General features: G+C 44.4%; 1 protein-coding gene across 3 annotated transcripts in view; it reads left to right on the plus strand.

Annotated features, from left to right (window-relative positions):
* The first annotated feature begins 7,218 nt into the window (after window positions 1-7,218).
* FAM107B (family with sequence similarity 107 member B) overlaps window positions 7,219-15,252 on the plus strand; it is a 59,183-nt gene continuing 51,149 nt past the window's right edge. Inside the window, exons 1-2 of one of the 3 annotated variants that reach the window (XM_062491674.1) lie at window positions 7,219-7,359; window positions 9,185-9,275. The gene's annotated coding sequence lies outside the window, so the exon portion shown is untranslated. Of the gene's footprint in view, window positions 7,360-9,164; window positions 9,276-15,252 lie in introns of all 3 variants that reach the window. The other 2 variants (XM_062491672.1, XM_062491675.1) reach the window with 2 other exon arrangements.

Genomic DNA, 15,252 nt, shown 5'->3' on the forward strand with positions numbered 1-15,252 from the left:
GTTTTTCTTTTGGAAAGCACATGAATATCAGAAGGAGAGTGGCCTGAAAATGCTTAGCTGCACTCCTAAGTAGTCATGCTTACCTTATGTAGGAATAGTTTATCTCATTTCATGTTCACTGGGGAAGCCACTTCTTGAATTGTACTCTCCAATAATTGAGGAGACGTGCAGGATTAGATCAGGATTTATAATGAGGGGAGAACAGCCCTTAGGCAGATGCTCTTAAGCAGAGCTATAATTTACTGGCAACCTTATCTAAGATATGGTCAGTCAATAAGAAAGCCTCAGAGGACATCAGGGTAGCTACAGTGCCAATCAACCTGCTGATTTCTTCATAAGGAATACCAGCTGGTTACTAAACCACAGGGGGCAGACAATAAAAATTAAGAGTTAGGGACAGAGTAATGATTTCAAGTGGGAAACCAGGAAAAAAATAGTTTGAAACCTATTTCAGTTAATTGCTTGCTTTGCTGTCATTGCTCCATTATTATTTGTAGCAGAATTGGTGACAAGAGACTCAGCTGAAGTTCTAAACTGATTAAGCTGAAATGGACCTATTGTGCTCACGCTGTGCCTTCACTACCCATTGCTGAAGGCTCTGATACAGCATTCCCCATATTTTTCTTTCTTGATTTACACAATACACTAATATACAACCCAGCTTCTCAGCCACGGCTGGAAATGCAGGCTATGGCTCTGCTTTCCCCTGGGATTCTATCCCATTTACTCTCTCTCTTCAGCTTCTTCCCACAGTTCTCACCATGTGTCTAGAGGACCAAGACAAGCACTCCCATGATGAATGACTCACTGAGAAAGAATCAGAGAGACTTTGAACTTATTTTAGCACAACTTCCCCAGGAAGAACGACCCAAGAAGTCCCAAGTGCAGGACTAGAGATAATCCAGGCAGAATTTTATGGTGTGACTGCCTAAGATGGGCCTGAACCAGTTGGAGATGCCATGTGGTGATCACAGACCCAGTTCTGGGATGGGCACACACTCCAGTGTGCAACCTGCCTGTTTCTGGGATAGTGAGAACCTGGAGCTCTGACTTCTGCTCTCAGAACTGCTGCTGGCCCAGTGTGTTGGCTTGCAAGTCTCTGTCACCCCTACCACTTCTCTAAATTATCTGCCATGCTGTATTTTTTTTTTTTTTTTGGTATTTATGAAAATTCTGGAAAACCAGAGCATCTTGGCTATATTAAGGATTTCTAGGTGCTCAGCAACTGTTGTGGTATGATAAATTGGGCTAACCTGCCCATGCAAGCGGATTTGCATACATTCAAAACTCTTTCAGCACGGAGCCACCAGTTCTGCAGAGCCTGCACAGAAGGTCTGAGATGCTGAGCTTGCTCAAGACTCTGCTTGGCACAGCATAACCCATGTTCATGGACTTCTGCAGAGGAAGTCCCACATAGAAATATAGGGAACTCAACACCTAGAGATTCATCTTCTTGCTTTAGATATCAAAGGCCAGCAGGTGTTTTTGTTTTTATTTTAATTTTATTTTTAGGCATGGTGATCTATAATTCTCCTATTAACTTCATCTAGGGTTGGAAGTTGAAAATCTAGTTTTTCATTTCTAAATTAGACATGCTTATGTATTTTGGTGATGGGCATGCTGCAAACACCATGGATATTGATATAATACGGTATCAGCTACTAGGAGGAAGATTAACTCTATCCCAGCCAAAACCAGGACAAGTTGTTAGGTTTAACCAGGACTTTGAGATCCTGTGATGGAAGATGCTGTAGAGTCTTGATCCATGTGCATAATCCTCTGCAAGTGTGTACATGGCCCATTGAAAGTACCCAGAGTGCAATCATTACTGCACAAAAGACAGCAATAATGCTACTTGTCCCTTGCAATTTGCATGTACTTTATGGCAAGCACAGAGAATATCTATCCATCTTTCCTTCCAAGGAGGAAAGAGCAGTTGGTTACTTCTTGCAGTGGGAAATGATATGAGATTGTTCCAATTGCTGTAGGGCCACCCCAAGTACAGTCTGCTTAACAGCCTGTCATCCTGGGTAAATAAACCAGCTTGGAAATGGAAAAATTTGCCCAGCCTGCACAACAGTCCAGATGTGTCCTGGCAGGAGGCAAGGACAGACCTCCTCAGAGGCTTTGTCTCATGTTTTTCTGGGTCTGCACCTATTACAGCTGTATTTCCACAGACTTTCTTGTGTCATCCTTGGGAAGACAGCTGGGCATATCTTTTAGGCCCAGTAAAAGCAAAATTCCTTGTGATATCCACAGGAGCAGGATCAATTTCCAAGCCTTCATCATGAAGCTTTGTTGCTTCATCTCATCTAAGAGGGAGGCAAAAATACAGGCTCAGTCTAAACTAACTTGAGGACTGTGGCAATTATAGCAATGACTTAATTAGCTGAATGAGACTTTCTGTGTCAGACATAACTCTGGAGTAGTCAAATGAAGAGGAACTCTGGTATCGTTACTTGCAGCACCTCAAGCTCTGTAGCACCTTTGGCCCTATGGAGAATGCCAGTGATGTGCTGTTGAGTCTGTTAAAATGTTCTGCATTACAACCCTGAGCCCACCTGTAAATATATGTTCAAGGATCTTTTTCCCAGAAAAGTGCCATAGCATGCTAGGCACTGAGTATCTGTATTTTTCATAGGATGTGCATCCTTTCCACAGATCCTGTGTCCTTCAGGATCAAACTGACACGCAGGCTCAGAGATCTTGGTGCCTGCTTACCTGTGCCAGTGCCAGGGGTACAGTTTGTAGTACTGGAATGATGTAAGATCACTATAACGACACGAAAAGGCAAGCAAAGGCACATGAAAATGGCAAGATTAGTGGAGAGAAAACCACAATCCAAGTATATCTATAGTTTTCTGACCTAATCTTATGAGACCTTGAGGTTCTAGAAGTCAATATCTAATTTTATCTGAAGATGAACCTCACTTAGTGTCTTCTATCTGCAAGTTCAAATGTCATCAAGTAAGGGAGGCAGAGTTATTTTTTCTGTTCTAGTAGACCAGAACCTGAGGCAAAATTACTTATTTCAGGTGACCCAGAGAGTCAGTAGTGCAGGCAATATGAGAAGCTGGGACTTAAGTTCTAGCAGAGGGAGTACAGAACAGCTTTTTAGAGCCCAGACTACAGCCAGGGATAAAATCAGCCTTGAAAAAGTGATCAAATGAAATTCTGATTTTGGAAGGTAAATTAAATCCCCCCCTCCCCTTTTTTTTTTTCCCCTGCAGCCTGGGGAATGAGCATGTTTTGGAACCAACTGTGTGACATTAATCACAGTATGGAATATTTGAGCCAAAGGTCATCCACAGGGGGCCGACTATTAACATATGGGATTTATCTGTCTACTTCTTCCATAAAGATGCAGTGTGCTGGATAATTAAACTTCTGAGTGCCAGCGTAGAGTGTAGTCTGTTTTTCTTCCACTGCTCTTTGTGATTCGATCCAGAACCATTTCCTTACACTGTATCCTCAAAAGGGGAGGAAGCAAAGGTGGCATCCTGATCTTCATTATTAATACACAGGAAAACTTGGAGGAAATCCCTTTTATGCCCCTGGCTTTGTGTAAGGAAAACCCTGCAAACTCTGAAGTCATATTGTTCAGCTCCTATATATATATGCTCATCTATGTGCATAGCAGATGTTTCTTCAAATACTTAACTGATGTTTCTGTGGAATTATGGTATGGAAAAACATTCATTGCATCCTGCATTCCTGTTGATTTACTTCTATTAAATTAAAAATCTAGAAAAAATTATATTTAAAGTGGCTACAGGGGAATAAAGAAAACCACAATCTCCTGTGATTCAAGTCAGTGCTACCCCACATTATATGGAATAAAAATCCTGGTGTACAGGGAGCACTCAACTCCTGTTTGCAAAGGGGAGCAGGCAACAGGGAGGCATTTTGCCACTCTGGGTGAAGGAATTGCACAAAACTAAAAAAATCCTGAGGGAGACAACCAGCAGAAGCACTTTCAAAGTAATTAGTCCAGTTCTAACACAGACATTTAGGACAGGAGGCACAAATCTCCCTCTGAGGGTACCTACCTCTTCCCAGCCTTCATGACCTGCTTAGACAAGACATCTGCTTTCAGACAGCTGAAACTAAGCAAGGGGAAACCCACAGCAGCTGACTCCACTTGTGTCTGTCCCTGTAAAATACTCCACTTTGCTACAGTAGAACTGTTATTACTATTATTTAAAGTTGTAATGTGGTAACACTCAAAGGCCAAGTATGGTGCAGGCACCACGTAAAATGCACTTCCCTGCCTTACAAAGAGGGATTTAATTTAAAGGATGATTTTGCTTTTAATTCTGCAGCTTGACAAAAAAAAAATACAAACAGCAACAGGCAATTAAAATACATAATACTTGGTTCATGAGATATAAAAATGCCAAAGTACATATTACAAATGTCCCATGATAATCATATGATAGAATGTCTATGCACTTTTGGCTATAATATTAACAAGAATGGAATTTTTTCATATTAAGTATTTCCAGTGAATCATTCTGTCTAAAGTGCAGCCGGTTTATTAATTTTTTTATTACAGTACACTGCTTTTCATTTAAAATAAAATGGTAATGTTTTACATTTATATATTGCTTTTCATCTAGAAATATCCCCAAGGTTGTTTTGAGCTCTTTCTAGAGTTTCAGTACTCACAGTGCTGGGGGCAAAAGGCTTGTCATGAGTAAAATGCAGTTGTGGCCAAATTTCTTCATCATGTGAACCATGGACTGTAATTTTCATGTGGTCAAAAGGCACCTATGACGTGCCTTAAAGAAGGAATAGGAATTCAAGGAATCTGAGTGGCTCACAGATGGGAGAAATGCTGACCACTGATGTGTTCTTCTCTTAGGGGCTGCAGGTGAGCTGGACCAACTCATTTTCCTGCCACGGGTCTGAGGCACCAGGCAGCTCTTGCATCAAAACCAGGCAATGTGATGACTCAAGTTGTCCCTTAAATTGCTCCTGAGATGTTTGACTCAGAGCTATCATTTGACCACTGTCTTTTATGAGGCACTGAGTGAGGAATTGAGGTAACAGGATCACAGGTTAGTCTCAGCTATCACTGATCTTCAGGTGTGTCCTTGTTGAGTCCTTTCAACTTTCTGCCCCTCACAAATCTTCCCCTTTCTTGTTTCTGTCCAGAAATATTTTTCAGCCGTGGTATCTTAGGGGCTGCACAGCATTACAGTAATTTCACAAAGCACAAGATAATTCCGTATATGTGCTAAATATGTACCCGCAAAACACCATTAAAAATGTCTGTGCTCCTTTGACAAGCCATGGCAAGAGACCCAGAGTTTTTTTGTAATTTTGCTTGAGAAAAGTGTTACATTCCACTTAAAGGCGTGGATGTGCAGGATCTGCTGAGAAGACCATATATATCAAAACAAAATAGCTGTCTGAGCCGAGGAAGGGTTGGAAAACACTGAATGTAACATGTCAGATTTCAGAGCAGGGACAACTGTCTGTGCAGTGTCTAAGGTTACAGAGATAAAAAACTTGATCAGGGCTACTACAAAGTGTCTTTGGAATACAAATTGTTAATGCTTGCATACAGAAATGATATGGAGAGGTCTTTAAGGTCAAGAATGCAAAAGATAGGGAGATCCAGCGTTCTGCTGGCCTTGTAGTTTATTTTGTTTCCTTGCTGTTCGCAATTTTCTGGCCATAAACTATTTCCCCCCATGCTTCAGATGGAGGGTTGCTCACAGACCAGGGAACTGATCAATATTTATACTGCCTCATTCATCCATGCACATCATTTTACCACATTTATTTAAAAAGAATCAATTTTTATGAGGTATTTCTCCCTACAGTGTCCATGAGCACCACATACAGAACAACTGCATCTCACAACACTCCTGTAAAGGAAAGTGCGGGGGAATGAGGCTGCCCATTGCCAGGGCTGACACTGTGAACATGGACAACACAAATGGTTGTCCAGACTGGCATGTCAAAAGGCATTTTTGGAGGAGCATTTAGTATCTTTTTAACATTTCATTTCTTCACAGGACAGCTCTGATTGTGTATGCAGGTGCTTGGCAGCAAGCTTGAATTGAACCAGAATGTGATAATGGCCACTGGTGCCCTGGATTTCCTATATTTCCTAGGTTTCAACCCGGCTGCCGTTTATTCCTAGTGGAAGAACAGCTACACACAAAGACCTGAACAATCTTTCAGTACATACCAGCAGGATGTACATACCTCAGGATTTCAGCCCTGCCTCACAGTAAGCGTGTTTCTCCAACCCACTCGCTGCCCTTCCCATCCTGGGGCAGAGCGTTATTTAGGATAAATTCGGTGAAAATAGCACCATCTACTGAGCACCCAACACTCTTCCTGCCGGGACCTCTGGGGCTGGGGGTTTTGCAGGGGAAGGGTCCGTCTCCACAGCCCAAGGGATGCTGAATGCCCAAATTACTGAGCTCCTCAGATCAGGCTGAAGCTTTCCATCGCTGAGATGACTCCAGTCGCTGTGCTGTGATTCAAGTCATCCGTTCTGAAGAAACGCAAAATAATCCCAGTGTTAAACATACAAAATAAATCTATTTAATACCAGTGTGTACCCCAGCGTGTAAACACACATTTCATCCCTAAATGTTTGGGTTAATTCCCAAATCTGTGCACGCTAAACCGCGTCTCAGGTTCTCTCATGTCCCCATGGCACATGAGATTTTGGGCACACGAGATTTTGGGCACACCGAACACGTGGTAGGCCGGCCAGCCGTAACCTCTTGGCATCTAAATTGGATGGGGACCTTAATTCCTACAGAATGAACGGCGAGAACATCCACAGGGACAGGGCTCCGGGATACGGGAAGGAACCCCAGGTAAAGTTACAGGCAGGCACAGCTGGGAAATTCTTTTCCATGGAGGGAGAGGTGCCTCCCGCAGGTGAGCGGGGCGGCTCAGCGCACCCACGGCCCCGGCAGGAGTTTGAGAACTACCCGTGGCTGCCGCACTCGCTTTATCCGTCCCGGGGCAAGGAGGCGCTCAGCTCCTGGAACCCGGCCCAGGCCGCCACACAGGCCCAGTTTTTTTCCCCGTTTCCCTCGGGATTTCCCCCCAGCCATCCCGGCCACCCCGGATTTCTCCACGCCTGACAACAAAGGAGGCGGCGGGGCGGCCGCGGCGGTGACTCAGCGCCGGGCCCGCCCCCGGCCCGCCCCGCCGCTCCCCTCAGGCGCGGCCGGGCCGGCTCCGCGCGTGTGGCGGGGCCGAGCGGACACTCCGGCGGCACCGGGCGGGTGAACGAGCGGGCAGCGGCCGCTCCTGTCCGTCCCTCCTCGGCTCCCCCTGCCCTCGTCCCCCGCTCTGCCGGGCGGGCAGAGCCGCCCCGCCGAGGTAGGTTCTGTGTTTGCTCCGCACACAAAGGCGTTGGCGCGGAGGGACGGGATATCCCAGCCCGGGGGGGGGGGGGTGGTGGGCTGAGGGACGGCGGCTCCCGGGGACGGCAGCCGGGAGCGGCGGGTCCCGGCTGGGGGGTGGCCGCACCTTCCTTCGTGAGGGGCTTCGTAGTGGCTCTGCATAAATTAAAGGGGGAACAAGCGGGAGGGTGGCCGGGGGTGTGCGGGGCTCCGGTGGTGCTGCAGTCCCGCCGCACCTCGTGGGTGTCCCCGGCGAGCCGGGGCCATGGAGCTGGAGGGTGTTCGGCGGGTTTCGTGGGCAGCTTTGGTCTTTGGGTAACTCTTGCAGCCGTGGGAGCACCCCTATAGTGCCGCGGGGTGCAGGCTGGCAGGACTGGGAGAATGGGTGGTGGTGGACAGGAAGAGTTGAGAAAGCAAATAAAAATGATAAATATTTTATTTTCTATACGTGGTGCTGTGTGAAATGAGCATTCAGAGCAGCTGGACTTCTGGTGTGGGCAGTGGATGTCTTCTTACAGGTCTTTAAAACAAGTAGAAGCTGGGAGCGGGACAAGCCCTGAGGAGCTGCTTCTCCTGTGTTCCCACTGCTCCCACCTGGGTCTGTCAAAGTTTCCCTCAAGGACCCTGGAAATTCAAATGTCCAGGTGTTCTGTGCACTGGGTTGAAAGGTTGCCAAGTTGGCCAAGGAAACTGCACCAAGAAACGCGTTGTGAGGTGCAAAAGGGCAACTGGTGCAGTACAGGAGTTCTGTGTGCCTAAACTGTTTGCTTCAGCCATTGAATTTTTCATAGCTTAATGAATTCTGGCATAAATCTATGCTATGCAAACGTGGTGTATGGCCATGGCTGGCATTGGAGCAGAGTCTGGCCCTGTAAGCCCAGGGCGTACTTGTGCCAAACTCAAGAAAATGGCAGAAACGTGTGAACTTGGTGGATTTCGTTGAGAATTCACATGGTCAAACAAAAATGTAACAAAAGGAGGAAAAGATGCTTCTGTGTGAGCATAGTGTGGTCGCAGTATGTAGTTTGTGGTGGAGTATTGTTGAATTACTCTGGCAGTGGAGCTGCTCAGCATTGTGGTTTGTCTGTGTGTGCACCGAGTCCTGTAGCACCAGTTAGGACATTAACTTTCATTGACTTGGCAGAGGAGTGTGGAAGGATGTTGCTGAAAATGAGAATGATTGCTTGTGGATCTGGTAGGCAATTTGGGAGGCATTTAAACTGACTTTCATTTCCTTGTGATATGAACAGGAATCTGTTGCTTTGTTGATGGATGTTTTCCTATGGACAGTGTGTGCTATGAATGTGATGGCTGCTTGTTTGTTGTCAGCGATATTTGCTTAGGGACAATAAACAATAGTTTGCTGAGCTTTGTTATAAAGAACCAGAAATGCCCCTTATCTCCCAAAACAAAGTCTTTTTTGTCTTAGTGCAACTGTGGGCCAATTTCATGCTTGGTGTATTTCCACTGATGATGGTGGAGTTTTGCCAGGGATGAATTTGGCAGGTGAAATGTCAGTTCTGTGTCCATAATATTCAAGAGCAGTGTCACTATATGGTCTTAAGCACTTGAGTATTGTTAATTAAAATGGCATGCTGATGCTTCCTAAAAGTTAGAAGTGGGAGAATCATCTCATCAGTGGGGAATCATCTCATCAGTGGGGAATCATCTCATCAGTGGGAGAATCATCATCACCTCCTGATACTTTTCTGCTTGCTTTCTCCTTTCTGCTTCAGATCTCTTATCCCTTAATTTATTCTCTTCCTTCTTTTTCTGTCTTAGCATCTTTTTTCTCTCTTCAGAATTAAGAAGTTTCTCTGAAGTCCAGTTCACCTTCAAGCATTTAAAGGTTTTGAGACTGTGTTGAGCTGTGCCCTACCCCTGCACGACTGGGTAAGTGAGGAGCTGTGTGGCAGCTGCAGTTGGGAGATCTTTCTTGCACGCTCTCCTTCACAATCTGATTTGTGTGGTGGCTCTGGTCAGTGTGTTTGCTGAAGTGGCAGATTGTTCCACTGTGTGACTCTGACAAACAGCCTGGTTTGAGAGTGTGATAGACTGGGCTGGGGGTGGGGGAGTCTCTCAATTTTTACACAATTGCCCATACTCAGGGCATTGAGAAACTGGTTTTGAGAACACTCCTTTGTGACTTCCGTAAGGACAGGGAAATTACCTAAAAATTGGGGCAGAAGGGAAAATGGGGAAAGACAGAAGGAAATAATCATGTTTGCTAGCTGTGGGAAGAAGAGTGGAACTGTTTAACCAGTAATTGGCTCTAACAGAACTTTGGCTCTATCAAAGTTTCAAAGAAAATATTTTATTGAATAAAGCTATGTTATCTTTGTATGCGGTTAAGAGTATTAAATACATGTGGCCAACTCTTAATCTGTTCTGGGACTGTGGTAGTTGTAAATGGAGCCAGTTTCAGTGTTCAGCTTCTGCTGAGCCGTTTTGTATCTGACATCTCTGCACTGTATAACTTTGGATCTATTTGCATCTCATAAGAACACAAAGAGAGCATGTCTGACACTGCTCAGGGCTGATACCGTTCTGACACGCTATCTAAGAGCAACATACATGTAGGGTCTCACTATGAAGGGGAAGAAAATGCTTAATGCTTATTCAACTCAAACTCTAAAATTTGTTCTGGTTTGGCCAGACCTGATGTGTTTTTGACTGGCAATGAAGTATGATTTGCAGGGCAACATAATGTTTCAAAGAGCCTGCAACTCTTCTGTGTTTACTTAAAAGGCTTGTAAGTCAGGGTTTTGATGTTTCGTTTTGGTGTAAGACCGTGGAAGGATTCAGATGGGGTAAGAGAATTGTTCACATGCTAATGTGAACATTAAGCTGAAAATTTGATAGGAAAAACATATATTTTGGAGACAGATAAATTATCTGTTTAGAACCACATTTATCAGTGATACTTCTACTTCCCATGTCTTGCATGCTCTTGCCAGGCTTATCTTTTTGAGTGCTTCATTTATATTAATCCTTCTAAAACCATGCTGAAGTGGAATACCATGTGTTCCCATTGTGGGGAAGACTCCTTCCCTTTGCAGATGGGGAATAAAAGCACAACACAGGAACTGTGAGTGGTGGAAGAACTGGAACTTGTGTGTCCTGAACTGTTGGCTAGTGTTGAAATGAAAGTACTGCCCCTGGCAGAAGGAGTGGGAGAAGAAGCACAGCCCAAAAGGCACAGTGTGAAAACTGGTTGGGTTACCTGGCTGTGATGTACTCAGTGGTCGGTCGACTGCTCTTCCATCACAAACGTGCTGGTCTTTGTTAGACTGTGGAAAACAGAAGGGTTTTGTAGTGATAAATACTTAAACAAAGAGACTCAGCATACACAGGAGAGAAGAGAAAAAAGAAAGGGACATTTTCCTTTTCCTGTCTATACCTACTTTCAGATAGTGAGTGCTGGTTTTACAGATGAGTCTCTGGCTGGGTCTTTGGGGAGGTCTTTTATTGGTCCCACTGTACAGTTGTGTGTGAGCAGGTGCCAGCAGAAGGGCAGAGGAGACTTTGCAGAGCCAGGTGGGTTATGGCAAGACCAGGACTGCCTTTCTTTGACCCAAGCAGCTGGGTGAGGTGGTTTGAGTGCAACCCTGAGAGACCAGGCTTGTGGATTTTTTTAAAAAAAAGTGTTTTCTAAAGGGGTGGCTGCTCTTTGCTGTGATATGACAGACACTCACGTAGCTGCTCTTCTCACCTGGCTGCTTTTCCGCTTTGGGTTGTTGATGTGAGGGGCTGTGGGTGTTGCATGACAGCAAGGAGTGGCTTGTGGCAGTTCTCCTGTGGCAGAAATCTTGCAGGCTGTACGAGCAGGGAGCACTGGTGTCTGTAAAAAAAAGGAAGGATGTGGTCTTTTCTTCCCTTTTCTGTGTAACTCAAAGCACTGGAGCTTACCTGCTACCTCTGTGCTCTTTCACTTTGGGAAAACTAAAGTAATGCTTTTCCTTACAGTGCTGTGTTTGGTGCTTGATGGTTATAAGTGTGAAGTCAGTCCTGTTTGTCACTTTAGTTTCTAAACAACTTTTTTGCTGACAGCCTACTTCTTGTGCTTAAGTTTTGTGCAATGAAGGGTGGGACTCTCACAGGTGGGAGAACAGTGTGTCCAAGCTGTGTCTATAAAAGGGTAAGTTGCAAAGATTTTGGAGCATTTGTGGGTAGTGCTGTCTGCTGGTCTGTGTCACATTTTAAAATAACTTTTGAAATCAGTATTTCCTCCACTGGTATAGCCTGGGCGTGTAGCTGAAAGGGCAGTTTTTGTGGTGACTTGTTGCAGTTTGCTTGTAGCATAGACCTAGTTTTCAATGGAGTTTACTGAGTCTTTAGCAGGTCTTCAGCTTGCTTAGCTGGGACAAGGATCCTGGTTTTATGATGTCAGTAGGGAGCACAAATACAATAACCTTTGCCTTGTTTAGCTTTATTTATCCCAGAACTCCTGGCTTTGCTTACATTTTTAAAATGTCTTCAACAACATGAAGGCAGAAGGTTGCCTTTTGTGCACATACATGATCCTCATCAGGAAAGAAATAGTGCAGTCATTTAGGAACAGTGGGACAAATCCCTTTCATTTAGATGAGCTCAATTTCTTTATTTTTTACAATTATACTGCAATTTTTGGCAGCATATGTGCTTTCAGGATGAACTGTAAAACCTCTATGCTGTCCTTTAGCAAATCTCAGCCATTTATGTTTACAGCCTCTCTGTGTGTGCTGCATTAGAGTCCTTGTGATGACAAAGCATGGAAAGCACTGCTGCTATAAGGGGTATTTTGATATCTTGGAGAACAACCTTGTTGCTTGCTGTGGTGGGATAGATCTTGTGTTTTACCTTGTACTGGGGAATTACTTGACTTTCTTGTAAGCTACAGAGCTGAAATGCAGGAATGCGTCTGAAGGAGAAACTGCCCTCATGTTTGGCTTCATTTGAAGCAGTCCCTGTGCTTTGTAGTATAGCATATTTTAGGCAGGAGAAACTCTGTCTTGAAGGTGTTATTCTGTAGAGAGGAACTCACTTTGAGCTTCTTTTCCTTACTTGATTGTTGAGAGTTCTCCTGTGCCTGTTGAAGGATGTCCAGTTTACCATGCTTGTGCCCACTGGTGCTTGCTACATCACCAAGTCAGCAGTGTCTGCCCTGAAGGGGGGGCCCATCAAAGGTATTTCAATAGTCGTGGTATTCAGTGGGTTGGTGAGAGGAGGATGATGATGGCAAATAATAGAGCAATTCCTTTCATTCCTTGCCTGTGCAGTGAGTGGGCATTTGTCCGACCTCATGTACATACACAGGCTTCTTTTTGTTCTGGTGCTAATAATAAATAAAGTTCACAGCTCTTAGTAGCCAGGATGATGTGACAAAAACTGGGTCAAGACCAGTCGTGTGTGCATAACTGCATTCCTAATCTAATTCCACAGGCCAGTGCCTGTGCTGGATACTTCTAAACAAGCTGAAAAGATTTCAGGGAAGCTGGAGTTTATGCTGTCAGCTGGGTGAAGTGCACCTTTAGCTGACTGGAGCACTTAAGGACAGGGCTCAGAGTGAATGGTGTGGAGTAGCTTTGAATGTTAGAGGGACCACAGAGGTACAGCTTTACTGTTCAGTACCTCTGAAGAGCCAGGAGCTTAAGTCAGAGTAAACTTTCTTCTTCCAGGCAGGATGACTTGCTGAGCAGCCCTTCGAACATGTGCACTGCTCTGAAATATGTCTCTGCTATTTCAGTTTCTTCTGAAGTGTCACTGGGGACAAAGATGACTTGCTGAATGTCGAATTGCATTGCTGCCATGTCCTTCAGACCTCTTGCTGTGGTTGAGCTCCTTGGTGCCCTTCAAGGAAGAGTGGGTGCCTGGCCTCACCCTGAGATGCAGTTTGGGGCTTGGTTGCTGGTAGAAGGAGAAAGCCAGTCTGAAGCCACTGGGATTTGTTGAGTTTGGTTTTGGAGAGAATAGGGAGGAGGAATTTGATTGGGTTATGATTTCTTTTATGGTTCTATGCTTAGGGTTTTTTTTTCATCCTAGAGCTTTTTGAGATTACTCATCCTTGAAGAAGATATATGACATATTGTGCAAGCTCTAATACACTTGTTTAGCTCTAATAATACCTGGCACATCACTGCTGCTCCCTGAAAACAGTCTGTCAGAAATTTATACACAAGTTTGGATGGGAATGGAGGAAGGGGTAGGGAAAGAGTCATGGTAGTTTTGCTATTTTCATTGTCTGGGAGGTGGTGCTTTGGTATCTAAAAGGAAACCAATCTTTTCTTCCAAGCCTCAAGTACATTTGAGGCCATTCTGTCTAGCATGCAGAAGCAAACAAGTGCTGAGGGCTGTGACCAGTGTGTTGAGGGTATGGGCAGTGGGCTTTGCCACACCCTGGGGGTCACCTTTGGAAGGTGAATGTGGCTTGCCTTGGCACTGTCCCACCATTCTCCTGTGTCCTTTGTCATAGTGAACAGTGCAGTGACATAGTACCTGATCAGAAGTGCTCAGGCACAGGGAGCCTTGGTGTGTTCTGGAAGGGAGCCCTGGCTGTGCAAGGGTTGTCCTGTGAGTGCTGTTTGTTGCCACAGATGGCAACTGTGGGAGCCAGTGACTCCCCAAAGGCAATGTTAGCCTGCCCATTACTCTCTATTTATCTGATTGTCTTTTCAAGTACAAGAAGGCTGAGCAAGTCATAAACTGCTTACACAAAGTATGAGCAAACATATTTTTCCTTTTTCAGAAAATACATTGAAAGCAAACTTTGGAATTCAAGAAAATGAATGTCTCTGAAGAGCAGAAAGCATTTATCTCTTGGTGTGAAATTAAAGCCTTCTGAAAAGATTTTCAAAATATTTTCTGAAGTGTAGCAACTAGAAAGCCAGCCTTGAAGCTTGTCGTGAAGACTGGAGTTTGTGAATGTCTGAGCCTGTCAGTCTTCAGTGGAGGATTTAGTTTAAAAGGTCAAAGCAGTGTTACAGATGCCATTGTATCAAAACTCTTTTGGGGAAGATCCAGTTTGAGTTCTTGGGCCTGTCTTGCTTTGTCTGCAGTAAATGACTGATTCATCTGGGCATAGAGGGAGAGGTTAGAGGCATCATCTGGCCATGTTATATGCTACATCCTGTTCCTAATTGGGTAAAAGTGCTGTACCTTCAGAGTTTTCTCTATACATCTAACTTACTGAGGGTGCAATGACTGGTTTGGTTTTGGTTTTTTGGTTGGGTTTTTTTTTCAGTGTAGTATGTAAGGAAAATAAAATAAATTTCCTTGCTCGAGGATTTGAGGACAAGTTAGCACATGAAGTTAGAAAATAAGCCTGCCAACTATTGTTTTGTTTTCCAGTGGCCTGAGGGTCCTTCCCACTTATCACTGTTGTAAAGAGACAGTCTCTGCCCTGAAGAACTTACAGTTTAACTAAGGAAGAGTGTGTGAGTGGATATTTGTGACACAAAAAGGTGAAGCATATTGGTATGAGGGTTGAAGTGGAAAATTTTTTCTTGCAGAGAATACAGCTGCATTGATGGAGAGATAGATTTTTACTTCCACTGTAGTATTATGTATCTGTATAAAGCTGCTTCATTGCTCATGTTTTATTGCACTACAGGAAGAAATTTTAGCACAGTGAGATGCCCCAGAGGGTTCTATATAATTTTCAGCTAGTTAGGGGCTACTCTTTTCTCTATGGAAACACTAAAAAACCATCTCCTCAACCTTGGTACCTATTTGCAGGTGACTAATAGGATTAACAGATCCAAGACAATGTGTTCCTTTAGCTAAATGTAATCCATTTGCCAGCAAAAAATATTGCAGGGAGGAGAAACACTGGTCTATATAGCAAATCTAATTTTCAAAAACAGCAGGGCTTAATACAAGTTAGACCAGTGCT

The sequence above is a fragment of the Cinclus cinclus genome, chromosome 4, assembly GCF_963662255.1.
Source record: "Cinclus cinclus chromosome 4, bCinCin1.1, whole genome shotgun sequence".
Taxonomy (NCBI): domain Eukaryota; kingdom Metazoa; phylum Chordata; class Aves; order Passeriformes; family Cinclidae; genus Cinclus; species Cinclus cinclus.